Source organism: Manihot esculenta, chromosome 12, assembly GCF_001659605.2.
Source record: "Manihot esculenta cultivar AM560-2 chromosome 12, M.esculenta_v8, whole genome shotgun sequence".
NCBI lineage: Eukaryota > Viridiplantae > Streptophyta > Magnoliopsida > Malpighiales > Euphorbiaceae > Manihot > Manihot esculenta.
Window position 1 is genome coordinate 16,697,081 of NC_035172.2, and position 24,811 is coordinate 16,721,891.

Here is a 24,811-nt window from a genome sequence, read left to right on the forward strand (position 1 = left end):
AGCATTTCCCTAATCGAGGATCCGAGCTCCTCACGAGAGCGAGACTGGAAGGATGCTTGCTCCTTAGTAGAACTGGCTAAGAGACTAGTCAGGGCAAGAAGGCGAGGGTCTGAAGCCTCTGTAACTCCACCAAACATTTGCTCTCTGAGAAAGTCAGCAACAGCACTGGCCGGAGACTCGGAGGTAATGCCCGATGCTTTCAGAGAATTGTCAGAGGAAAACAACGGAGGCTCGGCAGCCACACTTTTTCCTTTCCCAATGGAAGGAAGAGCCGGAGAAGACCCTGCAGCAGCCCTGGACTTCTTCCGAGCAGGAGATGGGGCAGCTGTTCCAGAAGGGGCTGGGCGTTTGTCCCCGGTCTTTGACGGAACGCCCTTAGAACCCTCAGGTTCAGTCCTCGCAGGGGCAGGGGCATCTTGGGTAGGAACCTCTGGAGCTGAGTCCTCTATAAGGACGATCTCCAGCCCTGTCCCTGAGGCCTCTTTGTCTTCAATAGGGGACTTAGATTTTCCCCCCGATACCTCTCCAAAAGAATGGGCAGTACCCCGCTCCACTTGTTCAACGACGGAGGTCTGCTCCGCGATAGCCAGGGAAGCTTCCCTCACGCCCTCTGAGGAGGCTGGAGCAGACCTAGACCCTTCAACAGGCCTAAGAGCTGAGCTCGACCCACCACAGCTAGATGGCCGAGACGATTTGGTGTTGCGGGAGCTCGGCTTTGAAGCTTGAGAAGAAGCTTTGGCGGGAGGTCGGCTAACCTCCTTGGAGGAAGCAGCCTGAACCAACTCCGCAGCAATCTCAGTTACCGAATGCCCATCCCCAAAGGCATCAAAAATTGCATGCATATTGTCCCGAGAGAGGACAAAGTTCTTGGGAAACTTTATGTCGTCCATTTTTACTTCGGAAGCTGCAAAAATACAAAATTATGAAGAGTCAGCATACTTTCTGATATTACGGACAAAGAGAAAACAGAATAACTGGACAAAGTGCTATACCCATGGCCCGGACGTCCCTACGATTGGACACGAACAAACACTTCTCGACATCATACTTCCTTTCAATGGAAGTCAGTTGAAGCAACCCCACTTGCTCAATAAGACTCAATTGGGGCAGGTCGTTGCAACCCGGATAAATCTCTCCCCAACTTAGATCCACCTCCCATGTCCGAGCGGACCCTAATTTTAGCTCCGCCACAAGGAAATTCTCTACCCATCCCTTTATAGAATCCTTGTAGCCCGTGAGAAGAGATAACCCCCTACGGGGGGAAAAGTAATAGAAGTTTTGAACCGCCTTAACCAAACGGAAAAAAGTAACAAACAGACATGCTGTGGGTGTAAAACCCCAACTCAGGCAGATGGACTCGAAACAGGACATGAACAAAATAGAGTTTGGGGATAACATCCGAGGAGTTACCCCGAAGTATTCAAAAACCTCAACAAAGAAAGGGGTAAAAGGAAGCGGTAAACCGAATTCTCTCTGCTTCAAGAAAAACACTATACTACGATTCTCTTGGGGATCCACCAAACCCGGAGGGGGAGGATAAGGAAGGACTATCCTTTCGTATGAAAGGGGGGCTCGAATCAGATACAGAGGAGTATCTAAGAGCCTCCGAGAAATGTACTTAGTTATGTTGGAAGGAGTAATACGTGATTCAATGTTAACAACGTCAGGAAGCTCTGAAAGGGCCATGGAAGAACAAGGAAGCGTACCTGAAAATGCAATAAGGTGAAGAAAGCAGAAGGAGTTGAAGGGAGACAGAGAGCAGAAAAGAACTTGTTTCTTCAGAAGACAGAAGGAATTCGAAATGAAAGGCAATAATGAGACGGAACGTTGATCTGAACGGTTTTGTCTTGGAACGGCGCGATCATTAATTACTCTCGAAGTTTACCCTCTCAACGGTTAGATAAATAACTGGTGAGAAGGTAAAGGGGCAAAGAGATAATCGCTAGACTCCTCCACATCCGTTAAAGGCCAAATTCGTGATAACAGCCCATCACTCAAGAGCCCATTTGCTGTCCACAAGCCCAACTCGGCAATCAGAGCAACTTAGCCCGCAGATGGAAGCATGATAAAGGTCAAACCTGCTTACTATTTAAAAAGTTATAAGTTCTGACTCGATTGTTATTGAACAAATACTGCGAGATCGGAGGCAATAAGGGCACCTCGAAATCATACAGAGCTAAGGACTCTGAGTTCAACTTATAGAGCTCACAGGTCGGCCAGTCCAGTCCGGAAAACGAAACTTAAGAGCTCAGCCGGCTAAGGAGGTTCAGAGCTCAATCCATCAAATAAGGACCGAGCTTACAGGTCGGTTGGTTCAGCTCGGAAAAGCAAACTGATCTCCCAATTGGCTAAGTAGGTCCAAAGCTCGGCTCATTGATTAAAGGCGAGAGTTCATAAGTACGGTCAGTTCAGCTCGGACGAAACGAAACAAAGTTTAGTTGGTTAAAACTACGAAGAGAACAGTACCAGTACTTCATCCACAACAAAGAAAAGAATAAGCTCAAGTATGAACGGAAAACAAGAATTTCATTAAAAGAAAAGTACATTACAGAATGGAAGACTATCCTTAAGGGATTTACATGTCCGGATATTTCACCACCTATCCTACTATTCTAATCTTCAGCTCGGAAGAACTCTCGCAGCTCGGAATGTGAGTTTGGCAGAAAAGGCCAAGATCTGTCTCGCTATCATAGGGGAATTGAACAAGTTGATTCCCATAAGTATTTCTCACTGATCCCCTATAATAGGTCGACACCCTGATTGCCCAGATGTGATTCACGATACATACGGACAGGATATAATATCCGAGCTTGTCCGAATGTACCCTGAAAACACGAGCTTTCTGGTTACGGCTCCAAGGAGATCGCTGAGCATACATTCGAAGGTACCGCCAGAAGCTTGACTGAGTGCAGCAGATCTCAGTCTCGCATAATACTGGTACTTCACACCAAAGTCTTGCATAATACTGGTACTTCACATCAAAGGAAACAATAAGTTGATCATTCTCTCCACTTCCATTTATATCAATAGAAGACGACGGGCGCATTAAGGAAATTTCCTTTTTCTTCTCGGAAGAGGGAGCATACCTTTCATCGGCCTAGAACCTCTTTGGAGCTCGGACAACAAACTGAGGAGGAGACCGGCCAGACAACCTGGGTAAAACAGTTTCCATAGCTTGCCGAATAATCCCATACATCAGCCGTCCTACCAGCAGGATCTCCAAAGCACCGTCCAGACTCCTTAGAGGTAACATCAAATTTTCAAGAATTTTGAACTGACCCATTCTTATCTCAGGTACTGCAAAAGTTTCAAAACAGAGACAAGTCGGAAACAATTCTCCATCAAGATGATAAAAGCAAGATTAACCTTTGGGGCAACAAAGCAATGCAAACTCAAGCTCACCTCATTCCGTTTGAAGAAGGCGTCAAATGGATCCTTTGCAGAGAAACGGAAAGAAAGAACCTCTTGTTCCAGCAGAAGATTTGAGAATGAAGAAAAGTTAGCATTGATATGTACTCGGAGCCTGAGGCCTTAGCACAGAGCAGAGCTATGCCCTAAGCTAACGGTGTCAGAATTTAAAAAAAAATAGTCATGGAAAAGGAAAGAAAGGACATGTTTAGATAATGATGACAGGAAAACGAAGACAGCAAAGAACACGAAGAATGAAGAAAAGCCAGAAAAGGGAAAGAGCGAATAGGATTCGGAAACTGCACAACGATAGAAAGATGAAAGGATGTTATTAAGGCACCTGAACACGAACAGGCGCGGTAATAATGGTTCTTGATATTCACCCCCTCGGCAGTAGGGGCAATAACTACCGAGAAGGTGAAGGGGCAATTGATGACCGCTGGATTTCTCCATTCTGGCCCAAGGCCTTGATCATAGCCAAAAGCCCATCTTGTAGAGGCCCACACACCTGATACACGAGACAAGCCTGGTTCGTGCCACCTTTAAGGCCGGGCTCAACCAAGCTTCTTCACTTAGAACGGCCCAGTCCGTGACTAGCAGGCCCTCTCCTCTCAGACTCAGCGTCCGGCCCGACTCTCGGCCCAGCCCAGTATCCAGAGCCACACTAAGACAGCCTAGCAGATCCGCTCGAACGTACGCGCGAGGAGAATCAGAAGCCGTTAAGCATGGAGCAGGCTGCTGATACCCTCGTACACCCGAATCTGTATGTCAGAGACGCGTGTCCCAATCATGGAAAGGCCTTTACACGTCACCAGCAAGTATAGCGAAATGGATAAAAGGGGGAACCCCCTCCCAGAAAGTTTAGGTTTATTTTTCAATACAAAAACCCTTGTAAAACCCTATTCTGTTGGATCTCAGATCATCAGTAACAAACTGTGTAAAGTTTTGAATTAAACTTGAGCTTAGATGTTGGTACCATTTCTAAGTTAAACCTGTGAGTGTTACGGGAAACACTTGGCACAATACAAAGTCGTTGACATCCTGAAGCTGCATGGTCATCCTGAAGACTGCCAGGTAGCTCCTGGGATCTTCCATTCTGTTATACTTATCCAAGGTAGGTAGTTTGAACTTCGTTGAAAAAGTTTCTATTAGAATCTCTTTCGATAGAGGCAAGGCTCCATCCAAGCCAAAATTTTCCTTTTGTTCCATTTAATACCTTAGCACGGCCCGTACTAGCTTCCAATCAATACCTTTTAGAGCTTCGTCTGATTCATCTTCAGACTCAGCTTTTCCCTTAAGCTGCATTTTAACAGCTTCCGTTCGAGCCCTTGGGGTGTCTATGGAAGCTTACTCCCTTCCTTCGAGAGCCATGTTTGATGCCTCTTCCCAAGTCTTATACTGTCCAAGGATAGCCTGCAACCTTTGGATATACTAAAGTATCTGTTCATTGTTTAAATTATTGAGGTATGCTTAATTGACAATTGGGGGCGTGTTTTCTCTATTGTCAAGAGCGGAGGAAATGATGACACTCTCGTTGGTAGCAATATTTGTAGCATCTCGTGAACTACCGGCCATCTTGAGAGAAAAAGAGAGATTTCTTTCTACGAGGAAAAGAATAGGAGATCGGTCGTAATTCAAATGAACAAGAAGGATTTAATGGATTTCTTGACAATGGAACCAAATGATATTGCTGAGTTTAGATTGAGGATGTGGCCAAAATGGAACTACATTGTGATTGACTAGAACCTGCAAGGAAGAGAATGTGAGGTGGTGGTGGATGCCCACAGCAGCTACTCCGACGCTCAAGTCAGTATATCAATGAGTAGAGAGAATGCAATGAATTGCTTAGAGTTTTAGTGTTGGAGAATAGTGTACATTTGCCTATGTGATTATTCTCCTTTTATACTGTAAGAAGGTGAAGATGAATATAGAATTTTTCGATAATCAGGTAATGATATGGCCGATTGCCTGATAAGAGATGTCGCCGGCTAACAGGTTGGTGATCCCATGATCACAGGTGTAATGAAAATACACTATATTGTGCTCATTAACGATAACTTAGTACCGATACTCTCCCTGCTGGGAGACGGGTGAGTCTTGATAATAATCTGAATGTTAGGGTGTTCGGATCTTTCTTTCTTGGGATAGACCGTCTTTGAAAATTAATTTCCAAGACGGATTCAAGTTGATTTAGATTTTATATATTGGATATCCATTATTCGAATCTATTTACATGAATAATTGTCTAATATAAAAATATATTTTTATAATAAATTATAATTTTACTATTTTTTTGTAAATATTAATTTTTTGAAATTAAAATTATTAATAAAAATATTTTCTTATATATTCTTAATTAAAATATATAAAATTTAAATGGGTTTGATATTATAATTTTAAATCAGAAAGTTTAGATTAATTTTGATCCAATTTGAAATGGATACGAATATTAATAAGATTAATCAGCTTCAAGTTGGAGTTCGGATAAGATAGTTTTCGCAAATACCCTACTTATTTACATCACCAACCGGTAGCCCATTCACCCAATCAAAACTGCTTGAAGCAAGTAAATCAATTTTTTATGCATCGGTGTTGTCTTCCTATGATAAAATTCTTGCCTCCCAACCTCCCTTCCTCCTTTCTCTTCCTCACACACATACAAACTTTGATAATGCATTGAAAAATGTGAGAGGCAGAGAGCGGAACAACCATGAATTTAGGTTTGTTTCCTTTCCACCATGTTCATGTATGGAAAGGATCTTTGGAATCTAGGAAGCATCTTTATTAAGCATAGCATAACGTTGACAAACTGAAATTGAAGTGTAGGAAGCATCTAGTTTCATGTGAACGTTTACATGGTAGAAGCTACTATTTCTCTGAACCTGTTGGACTAGAGTTTTTGTATCTTAAGATGATGGAAATTTTGCAATATTGCAATTATTATAAAGTTGAATTGAGAGACTATAGCTGGCCCAAACGTTGTTGAGAAAGGGACTCTCACAGAGAGGGACAGAGTTTCGCCTACGTTATGGATTCCTCTAAAAGCTTAGGACCACAAAATTCCATGAATTATTGGTATGCATACAACTTTAACTTCCTACCTCCATTCAGAATCAATAATTTTTAATTAATTTCTTTTTTTTTTATAATTCTTTTTTTTTTTAAATGATTAAGCAAAATAGTTTTGCAGAAAATTATTGTACTTAGAACAATATATTTTGCAAGTGTCCTTGCACTTTTATCATATTTTATAGAAATAATATTAGTATAAATTAATGTAGTTAAGAATTTAATTATTCTAGCTGACCATGGTATTGATGATTTTATATAAATAATATGAAAAATATATAAAATTGAAGAAAAATCTAATTTTTTTAGTCATTCGTGACGGATTTTATGAGAAAAATACTCTAATTGTTGAAATTAATGATGGATCATGATAAGTCAATAAGAAAATTTAATCGTATCTAATATTACGATGCAATATATATGCATTGTATTTATTATTTAGCAACAAAATAACAATGATATAATTTCACCATTTGTTGATTTTAGTAATATATATTTTCTATTGCAAATTTCATCGCTATAGTTATCAATAAAAATACATTTTGATTGTAAAAATTTAGCATTGAGGTATCACAAACAGAATTACATCCGTTGCAAATCTGTTAAAGAAGCTTTTTGGGATGGAAAGGACCCCTTTGCTGATGATGGGTAACATAAGTATCATTCAAGCAAAACCTTAACATTTGTCTTTTGGGTCATTTGACCACATTTACAGTAACTAGTCCATATAGGCACATATTTTTTTGGCCCATTTGCATTTGGCTCAGGTTGGTATTTAAATTCTAAGACCTTTTAATTATAGAAACGACTCAATATCAATGAGGTGAAGTCCATAAATTCCATATAGACATATATTAGTCAAAATCTATTTAACAGTTGAAATCATATAAAAAAAAACATTATAATAAAATAGAATTTCATCAATGGTTTATTAAAAAACTAAAAAATAGTCCCACTGAATATGCTCAAAATTTTTATAAAATGAAAAAATTATTATGATTTTGAGAATAATTTTATAAATTTATACAAATTTAGAGTATAGTAAAAAATATTTGAAATATAATCAGTAATAACTAAGACTATTTCTCTAAAATTATTTCTGACAAAATATTATCAATATGGTTGATTTATACTTAATTGTTTGTAATTTTATAAATTCAAATATTTAATAGATTTATATGTTTTTAGTTCAAATATTTAATGAGTGCATTTCATAATTTGTAGAGAATTTATTTTTAATTGTTTAATTTTTATAAATTTAAATATTTAATTAATTATGATTTTAATTCAACCATTTAGTTATTCAATTTTAAATATATTTTTAGGCTAACAATATTTGGAACACTTGTTTACATAAAGGTTGTGCAAACAATAAATAAAAAAGGAAAAATGAGCGAAAATTAATGAATTTTATTAAGTTCTAAAGGGCTATTTATACAAGAAAAAAGAAAAATGAGCGGAAATTAATAAATTTTATTAAGCTCTAAAGGGGTATTTATGCAAGAGAAGAAACGTGAAGATGAAGAACTTCACATGAAACAAAACAAATAGAAAATAACTTTTCCCGCCTAGCTACAATACAACATAAAAACTCTTAAGTGAAACAGTGCATAGTGCTCTTCAATCCTTTTCCCTTTTCGAAGCCAAAAATGCAGTGTTGCTTCATTAAGTGATATACGCCATTTTGATAAGTTAACATCCCCTTCAAGATGGAGTTAGTTGAACCGAAAGCAAGCCCATCTTGAATATCAAGTTGAGGAACTAAAGTGCAGAAAGGGACTTCGTGAGTAAGTCTGCGAACTGACTCTGTGAAGGAATATGAACCAGATTGATGAAACCTTGATCCAATTGATTCCTTACCACGTGGCAATCAATGCTCTTTCATAAAAAACTATATTAGCAGCAATGTGCATTGTTGCCTTGTTGTCACAAGGAAGAGAGATAGGAAGATGAACTAGAGCTTGAAAATCCTTGAGCAAGTAAGCAATCCGCTGGAATTCACAAACCACAACTATCATACTCTTATATTTTGCCTCAGTCGTTGGAATTCACAAACCACGGCTATCATACTCTTATATTTTGCCTCAGCTTATGAACGACTAACTGTGGCATACTTTTTTTATTTTCAAGAAATTAAGGAAGGTCCAAGAAACACTATAATAATTTGAAATGGATTTTCTTGTTATTGGACAAGGTGCCCAATCAGAATCAGAGTAAGTTGTTAAGTGAAAATTGTTGGCTGCTGAAAAAAATAATCCTCTAGAGGAGCAGTTCTTTAAATATTTTAGGACATATAAGGCAACTTTTCAATGAGGCTCTTGAGGATGTTGTATGAATTGACTCAGTTGTTAAACTAAGTAGGTGATATATGGCTTAGTGAGACCAAGATAGAGAAGTCGATAAATTAGCCTCCTTTAAGGTTCTGGATTAGAAAGCAACTCACCATCTTCAAAATTCAACTTCAGATTCCTGATCATAGGTGTAGGAACATGCTTTACATTTTGTAGACCACCATCAAAAATCAATCAAGAATGTACTTCCTTTGATTAAGGAACATATCATCTGATGATTGAGCCAACTCAAGGCCAAGAAAGTATTTAATATGACCTAGGTCTTTGATAGTAAAAGTGTCATCAAGGAATTTTTTTACAATAAGTATTTCTATTTTTGTAGGACCCCTAATAAATACATCATCAACATAGACTAAAAGGCAACAAAAGCAACACCTAATCCTTTTACAAACAAACAGTAATCAGTTGAACATTGATTAAATGCATAGGCTACTAATTTTATTATGAACTCCCTGTTCAACTTTTTACTTGCTTGCTTGAAGCCATAAAGAGACTTTATTAGCTTACAAACTTTGACTTTTTGGAGCTTTATCAGAACTTTCTAGTGGGAGCATGTATAGATCCCACTTTATGAAACCATGTAGGCATGCATTGCTGACATCCATTTGATGAATTTTCTATGTAAAAGCAATAGCTAAAGTCAAAAGAACTCTCACAGACACCAATTTAGCAATTGGAGAGAAATTGTCTATATAGTCAATACCACAAGTCTAGCTTTGAACCTCCTTGAGTTAATACCATAAGTCTATATAGTCAATACCACAAGTCTATGTAGTCAACTAGAGGGAGAATGCATAGATCCTCCTCTATGAAACCAACCATGTAGGCATATATTAATGACATCCACTTGGTGTATCCATTTGCCACAAGTCTAGCTTTGAATTTGTCTAATGTCCCATCTGCTTTATGTTTAACTTTATACACCCATTTGGATGCAATAGCCTTTTTTCCAGGTGATAGATTAATGATTATCCATGTATTATTGAGCTTCAAGGCTTCTAACCCAGCTTTCATGGCAGCAACCCATCTAAGATCAATTTGAGCCATTTTATAGGACTTAAGATCTTGAGCACTTACTACATTAGCAATAAAGGATAGGTGTGAAGGGTAAATTCAAAAGGTTGATAGGAAAGACCTTGGATGGTGGAGACAAAGTCTTGAAGTCATGGGGGTTTGGTATGATTTTTGAGACTTCTTCTAAGAGGAATTAGAGCATTAGGTATTAATGGAGAAGAATTAGGAGAAGATGAGTGTAGAAGAGTGAGGATTGAATTGTAAATGGTGTATAGAGGGAAAGGTATCTACACATCTCTAGAAACAAAGACTTTATGTGTGGATAGATCCATAACTGTGTATGCTTTTTGACCTACTGGATAGCCTAGAAACAAACATTTGACAACTCTTGTATTAAACTTATCCCTGTGAGGCCCTATGTTAGTAGCAAAATACAAGCAACCAAAGGTACTCAACTTACTATAATCTGGCTCCTTTCCATGCAGTACTTGTTAAGAATCGAACAATTATACAATCAAAGAATAAGCACAAAAAATAAGTAACAGTTTAATGTAGTTCACCAATTAGGCTATTGATCAGACCAAATTTAGACCATTTTATTATGTTGTTATTAATGTTAATTTACACTTTTTTTGCCTAATTCTGTGGTTTTGATCTTATTTTGCAGAAAATGGTATAAACAGGTAATTTGGTGAAAATGCCCTTAAAACTGCCTAAAATAGGATGAAGGAGAACAAGCATGTTTGCACAAGCCAAGTTGCAGCTGAAAAGGAGATAAATGAGGAAAGTATATTCAGTAGAGTAATTTGAAATTCAAATTTCAAATCTTCAAGAAGTCTTTCCCTTATTCAGGGAGCCAAATCTCAAAAAGATGCACATTCAAAATTCAAAATTCAAAATTCAAAATTCAGTTTATTTAGGAAGCCAAATCTCAAGAAGATGCACATTCAAAATTCAAAATTCAAAAGAAGGCTCCACCTCATCAATGAGATCTAGGGCAACACTTGCACATATAAAAGAATCACAAAGGAGCCGCCCCTTGGTTCCTCTCTCCCACACATTCGGCAAGCAAGGCCTCCTTCACTCCAAGCCGCCGGCCACTCTTCTTCTTCTTCTCTTTCTTTTATTTTTTGTTTTGTTTCAGTCATGAGTGGCTGAAACCACTTTTTCTAGTTGAAGATCAGGTGAAACTTTAGTTGTTTTATGGATTGGGAGATCTGAACATACATTGTTTATCTTTTGTTTTTCAATATTTATGTAATTTCATGCTTAATTCCATTGTTGCTTTATTGTTTAGATCAATAGGGCCCATTGATTCTTGATTGCAAAGTAATAATTTGTTAGTTTGGATAGTTTTAAGTCCGAAATTGCTTGAATTATTCAAACACAAGTAACTCTTGGTGTAAAAACTAAGGAAATTGCATGATCTAGCAATATCACCATACGTTTGGGTAGCTAGAAATATGTCTCTCTATTTCTTAATGCAATTGATAGTTGTTAGATGCCAAAGGCCCAAGGATGTTCCTTGACAACTTGTTGATTAGTGATTAATTAGAGGACGTTCTCTGGTTAATTTATGCTTAAGGAGGGATATGATAGTGAGAAGCGTCTTCCACCTCCATAACTAATTTATTAAATCAAATAAAGGAACCTAAGTGTCAATGATCAATCCCAACAACTGAAGTGGATCCAATTCTTCAACTAGAGCTTTTCTCATATTTGAATTTCTTTTACTTTATTATTTGCTTTATTTTATTATTTGCTTTACTTTATTGCTTTTAGTATTAGTTTAATTCAACCAATCTCAAAACCCCCCCTTTTATTTTACTTTCAGTTTATTTACTTGGTCTTGATAAGAGAAATAGGTAAGTATCAATTCCCTGTGGATTCGATCCTTTTGCCACTATCTACAGTTGTAAAATTGTTGATAACCAAAAAGGTTATTTTTGACCAGCTTCGACAACCGCACAGTCAAACATTGGCGCCGTTGCCGGGAGTTGATTTAACTAATTTATTTTTCTTTCATGACCAGATCTAGACACAAGGAAACTCTGCCTTACGATCCAGAAATTGAGCGTACAATCAGGCGACTAGGATAGCAAGCAACCTGACTTTGGGAGCAAGCCACCATCGAATCTGCCACAGAGGAACCTGCCATCGCAGGAACTGATTCAGAACCTTCTGAACTTTACCAAATAGCCGCAGAGATGGCTGAAGTCAATGCACAACCTACTACCCATGCTGAACCTACTGTCCATTATGAATTAATACCAAAAAATCCAGCAATGAGGGCACCAATGCCAAGAGAAAGAACACTGAAAGAGTTGGCAGCCCCTATAAGTGATCAAGCACCTCTCTGCATCACCTATCCGCCTCTGACAGTCCCTTTTGAGCTCAAAACAGGTTTTATACATCTACTACCTAAATTTAGAGGTTTGGAGAATGAGAATCCACATAAGCACTTGAAAGAATTTCACATTGTATGTTCATCCATGAGGCCGCAAGGCATATCTGAAGAGCATGTAAAACTGAGAGCATTCCCATTCTCACTTGATGATTATGCCAAAGATTGGTTATTTTACTTACCACCCGGTTCAATCACTTCTTGGGATGGTATGGTTAGAGCTTTTCTAAATAAACATTTCCCAACTTCTAAAGCCATAAGCATAAGAAGAGAGATAAGTGGCATTAGGCAAAAAGAAACTAAGGATTTATATGATTATTGGGAAAGATTTAAGAGATTGTGTACAAGCTGTCCTCAACATGACATTTCAGATAAATCACTCATAGAATTCTTCTATGGAGGTTTGCTACCATTCGAAAGGAAATTCATTGATGTAGCATGTGGAGGTTCAATTGAAGATAGAACACCTCAAGCAATCAAAGAGTTGATTTCAACACTTACAGCAGCATCTAGACAATATGGAGATGAAAAGCAGCTGCAATGAGGAGTCCATAAGGTAAGTACATCTGTTGTCACTTCTCAAATTTCTGAACTAACCTCTGCTGTGAAAAGTCTTATCATAGGTCAAGCTCAACAAGCTCAAAAGCTTCAGCAAATTAGACCATGTGGAATATGTGCACATGTAGGACACCCAACTGATCAATGTCCTACACTTCAAGAGAATGACCAGCAAGTAAATGCAATTGGAGGATTCAATAGCCAGACAAGACATGATCCCTACTCTAACACCTACAATCCAGGTTGGAGGGACCATTCGAACTTCAGCTATGCTAGGGCTAACAACTACCAGAACTATCAAAGAAATCCAGCCCAAGCAGCACCTCCAAGTTCCAATATGCACCTTGAGGAGATGATGAAGACATTGGCAAATTTTGTCCAAAGTCTCGAATAGCAAATAGGTTAAATAGCCACCTCAGTGAGCAAGCTTGAGTCTCAAAGAAAGTTGACATCCCAAACCGAGGCTAATCCTAGGCAAAATGTAAGTGCTATCATGTTAAGAAGTGGGAAAGAACTTTAGGATGTCAAGGCTATGGTGGAAGTTCACAAGTGCAAAAATAAGTTGCTGAAGAAAAACAGCCAGAAAATTGTTTGTCCAAACAGCACCAGTACACCAGCAGAATACAAATCAACAAGTAAGTTTCAAAATTCCACCTCCCTTTCCAAAAAGGTTTGAAAAATCACAACAAGAAAAATAAGAAAGAGAGATCCTTGAAACCTTCAGGAAAGTGGAGATCAACAGACCCTTGCTAGATGCTGTGAAACAAATTTCCAGGTATGCAAAATTCTTGAAAGAACTGTGCACTAACCGAAAAAAGCTTGCTGAGAAAGAAAAGGTAAGTGTGGGAGAAGTTATGACAGCTGTCATAAAGAGAGAACTCCCAGCCAAGTGTAAAGATAAAGGGATGTTTGCTGTCTCTTGCAAAATTGGCAATATGGGCATCAAAAAGGCCATGTATGACTTAGGTGCATCAATTAATGTTATGCCTCTTTCTATTTATAATTCTTTGAATGCAGGTGCACTGAAAGACACTAGAGTGGTCATTCAATTGGCTGACAGGTCTGTGGTATATCCAAAAGGAGTTCTAGAAGATGTTCTAGTGCAAGTAGATCAACTTGTCTTGCCAGCAGATTTCTATGTGATTGATATGGAGGAAGACAATGGCAACACTACTTCAGACATCCTACTTGGATGACCTTTCTTGAGCACAGCCAGAACTAAGATAGATGTGCATGATGGCACATTGACCATGGAATTTGAAGGGGAAGTAATAAAATTTAATGTTTATGATGCCATAAAGTATCCCCATGACATGTCCCCTATTTATGGTTTAGATATCATTGATTGTTTGAGCCAAGAAGTTTTTGATATGAATCAAGATGATATACTAAACAATGACTTTTGCAGGGAAGCTAGCCAGAAAGATGAAGGAAGCCAAAAAGAGCCAAAACTGAAAGCAACAGTCTGCTGCATCCAGCAGATGAACTGCGACTAAACGCATGAAGATAAAGGATCGCCCGCACCTCTTCAGCTCAGATCGCAACTCTAATCGCCCAAACAAGATGAGCAAGCAGAAACCAGTTCAGCCAAAAATCCAACGCAGACAGACACTTGCCTGCCCAAACAGAAGCCCCCCATGCGTCATCTTCCAGAATGTGTAGAAAGTGAGAATGGCTTCTATGGACAAATCTTTCATGTCCAAACTGATGAACCATGGTATAAAGACAAAATAAAGAAAAGTGCAAGACACGATGTTTGGGACAAACCATATCTCAAACCATACTATGAAGGGTTCACAGTGCAAGTAGTGGAAGGAGTTCCTGTTGGGAAATCCCGAGATTATTACAACCCCAAGGCGCAGCGGAAAAATAAAATTCTCGGATTTCCTTTTTCCAGAATCCAAGTGCTTCGTTTAATTCACAAGAAGGATATGAGAATAACCTGTTAATTTCATCGAGAAGATACAATGTTGGACTGATGGTGCTGCCTTTTCAAATGAACACCCTCTATGGTATCCACACGAACGTCTTCTATCCTTCTAGAGTGCTAGCTCTCTCAAAGATGGATAGATTATGTGCTCCACAATCTGCAGCTTTTTAGACTGAGTTTTCTCAAAAATGTCATCACTCCTAAATTCATAGAAGGAGTATTTATATGTTTCAGTGTTTTATTTTCACACAAATCCTTTTCCTAAAAGGAGTTGTGTTTTTCCCACAATCACAATCTCACAGATACTCAAATATCTTATGTGATAGAGTCATTTATCTGTAACAGTTACAGATAGACTGCAAATCTTTTAAATATTATTATCTCATAATAATAAATGATTAATAATAATAACACTTTATTATTATTAATTATATTAATAATTAATATTAATAATAATAACACGTTATTATCATTAATTATATTAATGATTAATATTAATAATAATAACACATATTATTATTAATTATATTAATGATAAATAATAATAACATTTTATTATTATTAATTATATTAATGGGTTTTGGACTTTTAGCCCATTAATATGACATAGCACATCAACAACGTTCTTTTGTCTGTGATCCAATAGGCTCACATTAATTGGCAATAGGCCCAGTCCCATAAGGCCCATAAGTCATAAGTGGCATCTAGCAAGACATTATGACTACCCAACTAATATGAGGATCAATAGTCCAATAAAGCCTAATAAATAGAACATGTATTAATCTCTTTGTCACACGGTATCTAGTTTGAACATAAGTCATGATCAATGTCAAACTTATAATGTTCAAACTTATGATTTCTCGATCTCTAAGTAGACTGATAAAAATGATATTGATCACACTATCAATTTATTTGAGCACGGCCATGCATTTCTCAATCTCACTTATCGAGGGGCCCAGAAGATATCTCTCTCAGAGAGAGGGACAAATCCTATCTTGATTATTCATTATCCTCTAAATAATTTCTATTATGCGCAATCATAACCTTTATGATTTTCCGATTAAAGACAATGTTTGGTTATGTCAAAATATAATAGTCCTCATGTTGGAAACTATGACAATCTCAAGTCAAAGGATTAAGACATAACTACTTTGAGATTCACTTATGACAATAACCCATGTAGTGATCTCAGTGCGGGTCCATCCAATAATTTGTTCTCTAACAAGTATCTATGATTATTTAATTATATCAACATATACATAATCATCTCATGATTATCAATCAATAATCATACTAGCTATGTTTTATTATTATCAACATAATAATAAGTAACCAGGGATGATAATCATTATTATGTAACATGCAAACAAATAATAATGATAAAAACCTCTTTTATTAATAACCAAAATGACATACAAAAAGGCCCAAGATAATGGCCTAGGGCATATACACTAACAATCTCCCACTTGCACTAGGCCTAATCATACAAGTATCTAATACCCATAGACCTAGTGTGTTGATCATGCTTGACTTGTGAAAGAGGCTTGGTCAGTGGATCTATAATGTTGTCATTTGTGTCTACTTTGCATATTTTGATATCTCCTCTATCAATGATTTCTCGAATAAGATGACATCGTCTGAGTATGTGTTTAGATCTCTGATGAGATCTAGGCTCCTTTGCCTGTACTATGGCACCGTTGTTATCACAATAAAGGTCCATAGGATTTGCAATGCTGGGAACCACTCCCAACTCTGAGATGAATTTCTTCAACCAGACTACCTCTTTAGCTGCATCTGATGCTGCTATATGCTCAGCTTCTGTTGTAGAATCTGCTATAGTGCTCTGCTTGGAACTTTTCCAGCTAACAGCTCCACCATTGAAAATGAATACAAATCCTGACTGCGATCTGAGGTCATCTATGTCGGTTTGAAAACTAGCATCTGTGCAACCACTTACAACTAGCTCGTCTTCCAAACTTCCATAAACTAGGAATTCATCCTTAGTCCTCCTAAGGTATTTTAGGATATTCTTAACAGCTGTCCAGTGACTTTCACTGGAATCTGCCTGATATCTGCTTATTGTGCCTAAGGCATATGAGACGTCTGTTCTAGTACATAACATGGCATACATGATAGATCCAATAGCAGAAGCATAAGGAATCTTATTCATCCGTTCTCGCTCATCAGATGTCATATGACATTGATTCTTGCTGAGATGAATACCATGAGACATGGGCAAGAATCCTCTTTTGGAATCTTGCATGCTGAACCTTTTCAGCACCTTGTCAATATAAGTACTTTGACTCAGACCAATTATCCTCTTGGATCTATCCCTATAGATCTTAATACCAAGGATATGCGCAGCCTCACCTAAGTCCTTCATTGAAAAAGAATTCCTTAACCAAGTCTTAACCTTTTGCAAGGTAGGGATATCATTTCCAATGAGTAATATGTCATCCACATATAGGACTAGAAACACAACTGCACTCCCACTAACCATCTTGTAAACACAAGGTTCATCTTCATTCTTGATGAATCCAAAGTCCCTGACTGTCTCATCAAAATGAGAATTCCAGCTCCGAGAAGCTTGCTTCAATCCATAAATGGATCTTTGAAGCTTGCAAATCTTTCCAGAATTCTCAGGGATTACAAAACCCTTAGGTTGTGTCATGTACACATCCTTGAGCAAGTTTCCATTAAGGAAAGCTGTTTTGACATCCATTTGCCATATCTCGTAGTCATAGTACGCAGCAATGGCAATGAGAATTCTAACCGACTTAAGCATTGCAACTGGCGAAAAGGTCTCATCATAGTCTATACCATGAGTTTGCTTGAAACCTTTTGCGACAAGCCTTGCTTTGTAGGTATGCACCTTTCCATCCATGTCAGTTTTCTTCTTAAAAACCCATTTGCAACCAATGGTCTTAACACCCTCAAGGGGATCAATTAATGACCAAACTCGATTGTCATACATGGATTGCATTTCAGATTTCATGGCACAAAGCCATTTCTAGGAATCTGGACCTGACACAGCCTCTTGATAGGTAGTAGGCTCATCTTGATCAATGAGCAAAAGTTCACGACTATCAGTCATGAGAAATCCATATCTCTCAGGCTGATGACGTGTCCTATCAGATCTGCGTGGGACTTGTTTCACCCTTTCAGCTTCTACAATTGTTTGTGGTTCTACCGGCGGTTCAATGCTCTCTTGTGGTGCTTAAGTTTCTTCAAGTTTCATTGTACTCCCACTGAATCTCTGAGAGATAAATTCCTTTTCTAAAAAGGTACCATTTCTAGCAACAAACACTTTGTTCTCTGAGAGAATATAGAAATAGTATCCTTTAGTTTCCTTAGGATACCCCACAAAATTGCACTTAATAGATTTTAGAGCTAGCTTATCTGAAATTGGGTGTTTCACATAAGCCTCACAATCCCAAATCTTAAGAAAAGACAAAATGGGCATTTTGGCAGTCCATAACTCATATGGTGTCTTTTCAACCACTTTTGATGGTACTAGGTTTAGAATAAATGCAGCTGTTTCCAAGGTATAATCCCAAAATGATAAAGGGAGATTTGTTTGACTCATCATAGATCGAACCATATCTAATAAAGTTTGATTTCTCCTTTCAGAAACACCATTCCATTGTGGAGTTCCTGGAGGAGTCAATTGTGAAACAATTCCACAGTTTCTAAGATGTTCATCAAACTCTTGGCTCAAATATTCACCACCTCGATCAGATCGAAGCATTTTAATAGTTCTACCAAGTTGATTTTGTACTTCATTTTGAAAAGTTCTAAACGTTTCAAAAGATTCATGCTTATGTTTTATTAGGTAGATATAGCCATACCTACTGAAATCATCAATGATCGTAATGAAGTACTGATAACCTCCCCTGGCACTAATGCTTAGTGGGCCACATACATCTGTATGTATTAAGCCCAATAAGTCTGAAGCCCTTTGACCTTGTCCAGTAAAAGGGTCCTTTGTCATCTTACCAAGCAAACAAGATTCACAATTTTCAAATGTTTCAAAATCAAATGAATCTAATAAACCATCATTATGGAGCTTAGATATGCGATTCTCATTTATATGGCTAAGACGACAGTGCCATAAATATGTTGGGTTTAACTCATTTGGCTTAGTTTTCTTAGAAGTTATGTTATAGATATTGTTGTCTCTAGAATCATCTAGATTAAGGACATAAAGGCCATCATATGAATTTGCAATACAATAAAGCAAATCATCTTTATCAATGGAGCATTTCTTATTCTTAATAAGAAATGAAAAACCTTCATCGTCCAAAACAGAAACTGAAATAATATTCCTACTCAAAGTAGGAACATAAAAGCAATTTTTCAAAACTAATAAAAACCCATTGGGCAACACAAGTTCATATGTCCCTACAGCTATGGCAGCAACTCTTGCTCCATTGCCTACACGTAGGTCTACATCGCCCTTTTTCAGTTTTCTACTCCTTTTGAGACCCTTCACATTTGTACAAATGTGAGAGCCACATCCGATATCTAATACCCATGAAGTAGAAATAGATAAATTAATATCTATAACATAAATACCTGAAGTCGTAGTTTCACTACTCTTCTTCTTCTTGCACTCATCCAAATAGAGTTTGCAATTTCTCTTCCAATGCCCTAGTTCCTTGCAATGGAAGCAGATTCCTTTCTTAGGAACTATTTCCTTAGGAACTTTTGCCTTGGATTGCCATTTAGGCTTGCCTCGTCCCTTAGGCCCATTATCTTTCAGTTTATCCTTCTTAAGGATGGATGGCAGTGATAAGGTGGAACTGTTATTAACAGCCATAATTGTCTACAAAATATGCAAATATAATCAATTTAGTAAATTAATATTGAGGTGATAATAATCTCCCACTAAAATATAATCCTCAAAAAGAATTAAAATAATATTTTAGTGGGTTAAGATCCATATTTCACCTAATTCTAAGTTAGCTTTGGCATGACGCTTAGAATTAAGTTATTTAGGTAGGTAACTCCTTACCAATTACATCTAATGTAACTATTAGATTATGAGGTATTGACATTATATGTCAAATTGCATGTTATAGCCCATCTAATGCCTTAGGCCCAAAACCGTTTTGATAGCCTAATTAAGCCTAACCAAAATTAAATAAATGAGTAACTATTACTCATCTTATCTTACTAGGATAACTTAAGCACTTTGCTTTGGCAAAATTTGTATTTTGGTGATCTTAGTCTTGATAGGTATTTAATATATGGGTGGCATTAAAACTTAAAATTTTAGAGTGAGGGTTCAACTTTTAATTTTAATTATTTTGTCTTGCATATATATATTATAGCATCCTATATGCATACACATATATATATAGACTATCATAAATAGTATATCATACTAATATATGACAAAATAATAAAACTATTTTACATAGTCATTTAAATCTGATTTAAAGATTAAAAGAAAATAATTTATTTTCTTATTAATATATATATATATATATATATATATTTATATATATATATTATTTTATTATTATTATTTTATTTCCAGGGGTAGAATGGTAATTGGGGCATCCAAGCAATTCTCCATAGCCAACCGCCTTCCAATTACCCGCACAGCCCATCGCCAATTGCCGCCATGTCCGTCTTTGGTTATTGCTGACCAACCAGCCCGCTGCTCGTCGACCAGTCCAGCCATCGGAGGGACACCACCGACACGCGATGGGCCTGCGCATAGTGGTCACTCCATCTGCAGCTTCACCATCTGCCATCGCTCATCACATGAGCAAGGAAGCTGCGTACCTCGATGGTGGCCATCGACCCGCAAAGAGATTGCGAACCGAGACTTTCTCGGCCTTCTCCACGGCGCGACAAGCCTCCAGCTCCCACCCACGACAGCCATGTGATCACCATCGCTGCCAGCAGGCTCAACCGTCAGTGATGGAGCTCTTGGTGCCGATTTGGTCTGCTGGGTTTTGTGTCCATGCAGTGGCAATGAGGTGTCACCAGCGAGAGCGACACGTGGTTCATCCTCTCGCTGGATATGGCCACCCATAGTCACGCCACAGATCACCCTGATTTTGAAGATTTCAAAAACCTTCAAATCTTTCCTTTTTTTTTATTAATTTAATTTTTTTAACAAAAATTAAAATTATCTAAATGATTCAATCATTCATCCATAATTATCATGTCATTCTAATAAACATATATCGCATTTATAATATCAATCATGACATAATTAACTTAAACGAAAAACACAGGTTGGCTTTGATATCACTGTTGGGAAATTCCGAGATTATTGTAACCCAAAGGCACAGCGGAAAAATAAAATTCTCGGATTTCCTTTTCCCAAAATCCGAGTGCTTCGTTTAATTCACAAGAAGGATATGAGACTAACCTGTTAATCTCGTCGAGAAGATACAATGTTGGACTGATGGTGCTGCCTTTTCAAACGAACACCCTCTATGGTATCCACACGAACGTCTTCTATCATTCTAGAGTGCTAGCTCTCTCAAAGATGGATAGATTATGTGCTCCACAATCTGCAGCTTTTTAGACTGAGTTTTCTCAAAAATGCCATCACTCCTAAATTCGTAGAATGAGTATTTATATGTTTCAGTGTTTTATTTTCACACAAATCCTTTTCCTAAAGGGAGTTGTGTTTTTCCCACAATCACAATCTCACAGATACTCAAATATCTTATGTGATAGAGTCCTTTATCTGTAACAGTTACAGATAGACTGCAGATCTTTTAAATAATAAATGATTAATAATAATAGCACTTTATTATTATTAATTATATTAATAATTAATATTAATAATAATAACACTTTATTATCATTAATTATATTAATGATTAATAATAATAACACTTTATTATTATTAATTATATTAATGGGCTTTGGGCTTTTAGCCCATTAATATGACATAGCACATCAACAACATTCTTTTATGTGTGACCCAATAGACTCACATTAATTGGCAATAGGTCCAGTCCCACAAGGCCCATAAGTCATAAGTGGCCTCTAGCAAGACATTATGACTACCCAACTAATATGAAGATCAATAGTCCAATAAAGCCTAATAAATAGAACATATATTAATCCCTTTGTCACACGATATCTAGTTTGAACATAAGTCATGGTCAATGTCAAACTTATAATGTTCAAACTTATAATGTTCAAACTTATGATTTCTCGATCTCTAAGTAGACTGATAAATTCAAATGATATTGATCACACTATCAATTCATTTGAGCACGGCCATGCATTTCTCAGTCTCACTTATCGAGGGGCCTAGAAGATATCTCTCTCAGAGAGAGGGACAAATCCTATCTTGATTGTTCATTATCCTCTACATAATTTCTATTATGCTCAATCATAACCTTTATGATTGTCCGATTAAAGATAATGTTTGGTTATGTCAAAACATAATAGTCCTCATGTTGGAAACTATGACAATCTCAAATCAAAGGATTAAGACATAACTACTTTGAGATTCACTTATGACAATAAATAATAATGATAAAAATCTCTTTTATTAATAACCAAAACGACATACAAAAACGTCCATGATAATGGCCTAGGGCATATACACTAATAGTTCCACTGAATCATCCTCCACAGCTTGCTTAGTGGATCGCACCACACAAACCACACCAGGGGAGTACTCAGTTTCTTTTGAACTTTAATATTTCCAATACATTGAGGATAATGCATGAATTAGGTGTGGGGGTGCGTATCTCTGAATTTTTATTTGAAGTCCATTTCAGCTTTAATTTTTAGTTTGCACACATTTTTCATTTTTGTTATTTTTGCCTTTAATGCACACACATGTAGCCACAATTTTTTTTTTTTCTGTTTTGGTTTGCTTTACTCAAACACATAGGCTATATTGAATGAGCTTTCTTTCCATGACCCCATTGATGTGATGACTCTTTAAACCTAATGTAACGACCCGAAAACCGGACCGCTACCGGCGCTAGGATCCAGATCGGCTTAAGGCCGCCGGGACCCGTAGCAAGCCTGACATATAACCTGTGAACCTGTCAAATCCCATACATGATCATACATACTCAAAAACCTGTAAACTTTTTGCTTCCATAAACCAAGCTCAACCTGTATATATACTCATAACATAACATAACCCACACACTGGAGCTCTCATCAAATGCTCCAATGGGGTAACCCAACATGCATACATTAAGCTTGGTTGAACATAAACATCATAAAAAAACATTCTATAGATCATGTATCAAAAGGGATAACCATACACATAGGGTCAAGCACAACCTCTAATCCTCACTATCATTATTACATATCATGACTACATAAGACATTACATTACAATTTCATCATGTCCACAACTTCTAACTATTACATGAAATCAGACTTTACTCCTGCCGACCTCCTGGTCTACTCTGTACCTGCAAACCTGGGGGATAAGGGGGAAAGGGGTGAGCTACAAGAGCCCAGTGAGCAGAATAATATAACATTCAATTTATTTTTCATGCTTTCATGAAATGCAACATATCACAAACAATTCACATCAAGGATGAACTTGTCACCAATAGCCCACTACTGAATCCAATAGTGCCAGGGGCGTAGTGCAGGCCACATCTGGTCTTTCTCTTATACATAACATATCATAACATATCCAATCATGCCGGGGGCGTAGTGCAGGCCACTTCCGGTCTTTCTCTTACATAGTGCCAGGGACGTAGTGCAGGCCACATCTGGTCTTTTCACATCATATCATAACGTAGTGCGACTAAAGGATCATCCAACATTCATCCACATCAACAACATATTATGCAATGCAACATATTCGTGATTTCTAATGCAAACAATCTAAAATCATCACATGGCATTCATGATGCATGAACATGCTCAAAACTTTATAATTTACTCATTTTAAAACGAAAAGGTTTATTCTACTCACCTCAGCTAGCTCTGACAAAGACTGAAGCAGCTGACTCACTGCTGGGGTCCTCGGTTCCTCGGGTCCGAACCTACATAGGTGGACTCAAATGAGGGACCAAACGTACTAGAACATGACTCTAAAATACTCCCCAAAAACCCCCTAAAACACCTCAAAACATCCATGGAAAACATGCAAAGGAAGGCTGAACAGGGCACTTTCGGCGGCAGGTTCGGCGGCCGAAAGTCCCTCCAGAGCCGAAAGTCAGGCAGGTTCAGCGGCACCTTCGGCGGCCAAAACTCCTAGACAGAGACGAAACTCATGCATGTTCGGCGGCACTTTCGGCGGCCGAAACTGCCCTCCAGAGACGAAAGTCCTCTTTCGGGGGTAGGCTTCAGCAGCCGAAGGCTGCCTCCACAAGCGGGTTCTGCGGCCGAAAGTTCCTTCGGCGGCCGAACCTGAGTTTCTCCAAAGTGGCAGAAACTCAGCTCCAACATGCACAAACGCCTCCCAAACCTTTCAACATGCATTTTCCTATTCTACAACATGCATAGTCAAGCATACAAGCTCCTAGGGGCCTCAAACCATCAAAAACCCCAACTATAACACATCAAACAACTCACATTGTTCATAAACATACATAAACCCATAAACCTAACAATAACCTAAACATGCATTTCTACCCCATAGATCTACTTAAAACTTACTTAAAACATATAGTGAGCTCAAGATCGGCCCTTACTTCTTGAAGATCGAGAGGAAAACGACCCTAGCTCGGAGATGGGAGAGATTGGGTTTCTTGAACCTCAAAGCTCCAAAACTTGCTTCATACTCGAAAATCTTCAAAACAAAGTGGAAACTTGTGAAAATCATGAAAGATCTGAAGAAAGGAACTCAAAATCGGCGAGGGATGGCAGAGAGCTCACCTTGGCCGACAATGGGGAGAAAAACTCGCCCATTTCGGCTAAGGGGCCCCTTTATAGGTGGCTGGCCAGGCCACATTTGGGAGCCGAACGTGCCTCCGCATGCATGCCATGTTCGGCGGCCGAACCTGAGTTTTCCTCCAAGGCTATTTTCATGCAAAAACTCATTTTCCTTCTAGCTTAAAAACATAAAACACATTAAAACATTTTATAAAAACATGGTTTTACCCTTCTAGAGGTCTC